This window comes from Cetorhinus maximus, chromosome 6 (assembly GCF_964194155.1).
Source record: "Cetorhinus maximus chromosome 6, sCetMax3.hap1.1, whole genome shotgun sequence".
Lineage (NCBI taxonomy): Eukaryota > Metazoa > Chordata > Chondrichthyes > Lamniformes > Cetorhinidae > Cetorhinus > Cetorhinus maximus.
This window is the reverse complement of record NC_135884.1, coordinates 9,654,080-9,660,119: the sequence shown is the minus strand read 5'-3', so window position 1 is coordinate 9,660,119 and position 6,040 is coordinate 9,654,080. Positions and strand designations below refer to the sequence as shown.

General features: G+C 63.8%; 1 protein-coding gene across 3 annotated transcripts in view; it reads left to right on the top strand.

Annotated features, from left to right (window-relative positions):
* Positions 1 to 1,833: 1,833 nt before the first annotated feature.
* hemk1 (HemK methyltransferase family member 1) overlaps positions 1,834 to 6,040 on the top strand; it is a 118,207-nt gene continuing 114,000 nt past the window's right edge. For all 3 annotated transcript variants that reach the window (XM_078543156.1, XM_078543155.1, XM_078543154.1), the window contains exon 1: positions 1,834 to 1,908. The gene's annotated coding sequence lies outside the window, so the exon portion shown is untranslated. The remainder of the gene's footprint in view (positions 1,909 to 6,040) is intronic.

Sequence of the window (6,040 nt, the reverse complement as noted above, 5' to 3'; positions counted from 1 at the left end):
AAAGCATCGAGAAGATTTCATACTTCTGGTTTGATGCTGGTATTCGAGTGCTAAATAAACTCCAGTGATTACAGGGTGGTTCAACCCCGTGAAATCTGTTTGTGCAAGTTTTGGACTGCCTTTTGCAAAGACATTTTTGCTTCTTACGTTTATGCTGTTGCATTCTTTGGCCATGTATGTTCATTTATGAGTGCATGTTGATGCGAGTACACTGTTTTCTTTGTATTTATCTCAGTTGTTTCCTTTTGGGCATCATTTGTTAGCACAAGGTATGTGATATACAGGTGAGAGAGAGGGAAAGGAGGAGGTCACGCCACCATAGGTTATCACTCTCTGGTGACTGGGAGCCAGGGTTCAGTCGTGGGCATGGCCACCTTGTCTCATTGCTTTGTACTGTTGTTTCAGTGGCTGGGTTAAAGTTCGATGTCTTCACCTCAAGTGTTGGTATTGTGATCCCGAGTATGTGCCAATCTGAAAGTAAACACAGTCTCCTGGCGCAGTATCAGGCCATTCAGCTGGTCCATGCTAGTGTTTTAGAGTCTCCTTCCACAACTGTTCATCCCATCCTCATCCTATCAGCTTATCTTTCTATTCTCTCTCACCTGTTTATCTAGCTTCGCTCAAAATGCATCTGTGCTGGTGTTCGTCTCAGCGGCTCACCCGGTACAGGTGGCAGCTCTTTGTAACAAGGCAAACAAAAGGTTGCACTTCAGGAAAGCGCAGTCCAAAACAGAAGTACCTATTGAAGAGAAGAGCAGAGCTTCCGAAGGAGAGTCATTCGGACTGGAAACATCAACTCTAGTTTCTCTCTCCACAGATGCTGCCAGGCCTGCTGAGGTTTTTTTTTTCCAGCACTTTCTGGTTTTTTTATTTTAGAAATACCCATCATTTACCAACAATGACAGAAATGTGGAATGAAACCCTTGGTTTTGAAACATGGGTGAGATCAAAGGTGCCCAATAGGGTGCCCAGGAGAAGCCTCTTTCCCAGACAGTGGTTGAAGTGGGGGGATCTCCAGCAGAGAGAGTGGCTGAGGTGAGGCTGGGGGAATGTGGAGAGGGTGGGACTATCTGGACTGTTCAATCCAGCACAGGCCTGTTGGGCTGAAGGTGCAGCTTCTGTGCTGTAAAGACTATTTAGCAACACTAAGCTAGCAGAGACAAAAAGACTAAAGGTTTAAAAAAGCAGAATTTCGGTCCCAGGCTGCCAACACTGAATTTACCGGGCTTGGGTTTGTCCAGCGGACCCCGCGGCGCGAGTCCCGATTCTCAGCCGGACCAGCTTCAGAGACACACACACACACACACACCAGAGCGAGGGGGCGGGGTCAAAGGGGAGGGGGCGGGGCCAAGGGACAGAGGCGGAGCCCGGGGGACAGGGGACTAAGCCAAGGGAAGAGGGGGCGGGGCCAGAGTGCGGGAGCCGAGCCAACGGAATGGGGAAGAGGACTGCGAGAGGGGGGAGGGGGGGAAAGCGAGAGGGGTGGCGGGGACTGCGGGGGGCGGGGACTGAGAGGGGGCGGGGACTGTGGGAGGGGGCGGGGACTGGGAGGGGGCGGGTGCGAGAGGGGGAGGGGGTTGGGAGGGGGTTGGGAGGGGGCGGGGACTGGGTGAGGGGCGGGTGCGGGAGGGGGCGAGGAATGGGTGAGGGGGTGGGGAATGGGTGGGGGGGGAGGCTGCGAGAGGGGGCGGGGACTGGGAAGGGGGCGGGTGCGGAAGGGGGCGAGGACTGGGAGGGGGGCGGGTGCGTGAGGGGGCGGGGACTGGGAGGGGCGGGTGCGTTAGGGGCGGGGACTGGGTGGGGCGGGTGCGGGTGGGGGCGGGGACTGGTAGAGGGAGCCGGCACGAGGACCGGGGGCGGGGCCCACGCTATTGCGCCGCCATTTTGTTCCACCGACTGACCTGACAGGTGGGATTCCAGAACTTTATTTTCGCGATTTGATTAATCCCTCACTTCCTCTCCTCCTCCACCTCCACCTCCCTCCCTATCCCCGAACTTCACCTCCCCCTCCCTCTGGCAAGGTGCTCACTGATGGCAGGAGATGTGCTTCTCTCCATGCCCGGGCCCCGGGGCCGGCGCATTGGGATTCGGGTTGTGCAGGTGCCGATTGTCCGTCAAACTCAACCGGTAACTGAACAAGAGCAAAAACACCGCGGATATTGGAAACCTGGAATAGGAACTCAAACTGCTGATCATACTCGGGAAGTCAGGCAGCATCTGTGCAGATACCATCCAAAATCCTCTCCATATGTATTAGAGACACCCCCCCCTCACCCAGCCCCACCCCCCCCTTCACCCAGCTCTACCTCCCCCCCTCACGCAGCTCTACCTCCCCCCCTCACCCAGCTCTACCTCCCCCCCTCACCCAGCTCTACCACCCCCACCCAGCTCTACCCCCCCCACCCAGCTCTACCCCCCCCACCCAGCTCTACCCCCCCCTCACCCAGCTCTAACTCCCCCACCCAGCTCTATCTCCCCCTCCTCACCCAGCTCTACCACCCCCACCCAGCTCTACCCCCCCCACCCAGCTCTACCCCCCCCACCCAGCTCTACCCCCCCCTCACCCAGCTCTAACTCCCCCACCCAGCTCTATCTCCCCCTCCTCACCCAGCTCTACCTCCCCACCTCCTCACCCAGCTCTACCTCCCCCCCCCCAACCCAGCTCTACCTCCCCCCTCACCCAGCTCTACCCCCCTCACCCAGCTCTACCTCCCCCCTCACCCAGCTCTACCCCCCCCTCAGCCAGCTCTACCTCCCCCCCTCACCCAGCTCTACCTCAACGCCTCACCCAATTCTACCTCCCCCCCTCAGCCAGCTCTACCTCCCTCCCTCACCCAGCTCTACCCCCCTCACTCAGCTCTACCTCCCCCACCCAGCTCTACCCCCCCCACCCAGCTCTACCCCCCCCACCCAGCTCTACCCCCCCTCAGCCAGCTCTACCTCCCCCCCCTCACCTTGCTCTACCTCCCCCCCCTCACCTTGCTCTACCTCCCCCACTCACCCAGCTCTACCTCCCCCCCTCACCCAGCTCTACCTCCCCCTCCTCACCCAGCTCTACCTCCCCCCCCTAACCCAGCTACCTCCCCCCCTCACCCAGCTCTACCTCGCCCCCCTCACCCAGCTCTACCTCCCCCACTCACCCAGCTCTACCTCCCCCCCTCACCCAGCTCTACCTCCCCCTCCTCACCCAGCTCTACCTCCCCCCCCTAACCCAGCTACCTCCCCCCTCACCCAGCTCTACCTCCGCACCCCCTCACTCAGCTCTACCTCCGCACCCCCTCACCCAGCTCTACCCCCCCTCACCCAGCTCTACCCCCCCTCACCCAGCTCTACCCCCCCCCCACACAGATCTACCTCCACCCCTCACCCAGCTCTACCTCCCCCCCTCACCCAGCTCTACCTCCCCCCCTCACCCAGCTCTACCCCCCTCACCCAGCTCTACCCACCCCTCACCCAGCTCTACCCCCCTCACCCAGCCCTACCCCCCTCACCCAGCCCTACCCCCCTCACCCAGCCCTACCCCCCTCACCCAGCCCTACCCCCCTCACCCAGCCCTACCTCCCCCCCTCACCCAGCTCTACCTCCCCCCCTCACCCAGCTCTACCTCCCCCCCTCACCCAGCTCTACCTCCCCCCCTCACCCAGCTCTACCTCCCCCCCTCACCCAGCTCTACCTCCCCCCCTCACCCAGCTCTACCTCCCCCCCTCACCCAGCTCTACCTCCCCCCCTCACCCAGCTCTACCTCCCCCCCTCACCCAGCTCTACCTCCCCCCCTCACCCAGCTCTACCTCCCCCCCTCACCCAGCTCTACCTCCCCCCCTCACCCAGCTCTACCTCCCCCCCTCACCCAGCTCTACCTCCCCCCCTCACCCAGCTCTACCTCCCCCCCTCACCCAGCTCTACCTCCCCCCCTCACCCAGCTCTACCTCCCCCCCTCACCCAGCTCTACCTCCCCCCCTCACCCAGCTCTACCTCCCCCCCTCACCCAGCTCTACCTCCCCCCCTCACCCAGCTCTACCTCCCCCCCTCACCCAGCTCTACCTCCCCCCCTCACCCAGCTCTACCTCCCCCCCTCACCCAGCTCTACCTCCCCCCCTCACCCAGCTCTACCCCTCTCACCCAGCTCTACCTCCCCCCTTCACCCAGCTCTACCCCTCTCACCCAGCTCTATCTCCCCCCCTCACCCAGCTCTACCTCCCCCCCTCACCCAGCTCTACCTCCCCCCCTCACCCAGCTCTACCTCCCCCCCTCACCCAGCTCTACCTCCCCCCCTCACCCAGCTCTACCTCCCCCCCTCACCCAGCTCTACCTCCCCCCCTCACCCAGCTCTACCTCCCCCCCTCACCCAGCTCTACCTCCCCCCCTCACCCAGCTCTACCTCCCCCCCCACCCAGCTCTACCTCCCCCCCTCACCCAGCTCTACCTCCCCCCCTCACCCAGCTCTACCTCCCCCCCTCACCCAGCTCTACCTCCCCCCCTCACCCAGCTCTACCTCCCCCCCTCACCCAGCTCTACCTCCCCCCCTCACCCAGCTCTACCTCCCCCCCTCACCCAGCTCTACCTCCCCCCCCTCACCCAGCTCTACCTCCCCCCCCTCACCCAGCTCTACCTCCCCCCCTCACCCAGCTCTACCTCCCCCCCTCACCCAGCTCTACCTCCCCCCCTCACCCAGCTCTACCTCCCCCCCTCACCCAGCTCTACCTCCCCCCCTCACCCAGCTCTACCTCCCCCCCTCAGCCAGCTCTACCTCCCCCCCTCACCCAGCTCTACCTCCCCCCCTCACCCAGCTCTACCTCCCCCCTCACCCAGCTCTACCTCCCCCTCACCCAGCTCTACCTCCCCCCCTCACCCAGCTCTACCTCCCCCCCTCACCCAGCTCTACCTCCCCCCCTCACCCAGCTCTACCTCCCCCCCCCTCACCCAGCCCTACCTCCCCCCCTCACCTTGCTCTACCTCCCCCCCCTCACCTTGCTCTACCTCCCCCCCCTCACCTTGCTCTACCTCCCCCCCCTCACCTTGCTCTACCTCCCCCCCCTCACCTTGCTCTAACTCCCCCCCCTCACCTTGCTGTACCTCCCCCCCCTCACCCAGCTCTACCTCCCCCCCCTCACCCAGCTCTACCTCCTCACCCAGCTCTACCTCCCCCCCCAACCCAGCTCTACCTCCCCCCTCACCCAGCTCTACCTCCCCCTCTCACCTTGCTCTACCCCCCCTCACCCAGCTCTACCCCCCCCTCACCCAGCTCTACCCCCCCCTCACCCAGCTCTACCCCCCTCCTCACCCAGCTCTACCCCCCCCTCACCCAGCTCTACCTCCCCCCTCACCCAGCTCTACCTCCCCCCTCACCCAGCTCTACCCCCCCTTCACCCAGCTCTACCCCCCCTTCACCCAGCTCTACCCCCCCTTCACCCAGCTCTACCCCCCCTTCACCCAGCTCTACCTCCCCCCCCTCACCCAGCTCTACCCCTCCCCTCACCCAGCTCTACCCCTCCCCTCACCCAGCTCTACCCCTCCCCTCACCCAGCTCTACCCCTCCCCTCACCCAGCTCTACCCCTCCCCTCACCCAGCTCTACCCCTCCCCTCACCCAGCTCTACCCCCCCCCTCACCCAGCTCTACCTCCCCCCCTCACCCAGCTCTACCCCCCCCTCACCCAGCTCTACCCCCCCTCACCCAGCTCTACCCCCCCTCACCCAGCTCTACCCCCCTCACTCAGCTGTACCTCCCCCCTCACCCAGCTCTACCTCCCCTCCCCCTCACCCAGCTCTACCTCCCCCCTCCTCATCCAGCTCTACCTCCCCCCTCCTCACCCAGCTCTACCTCCCCCCTCCTCACCCAGCTCTACCCCCCTCACCCAGCTCTACCCCCCCTCACCCAGCTCTACCCCCCCTCACCCAGCTCTACCCCCCTCACCCAGCTCTACCCCCCCTCACCCAGCTCTACCCCCCCTCACCCAGCTCTACCCCCCTCACCCAGCTCTACCCCCCTCACCCAGCTCTACCCCCCTCACCCAGCTCTACCCCCCTCACCCAGCTCTACCC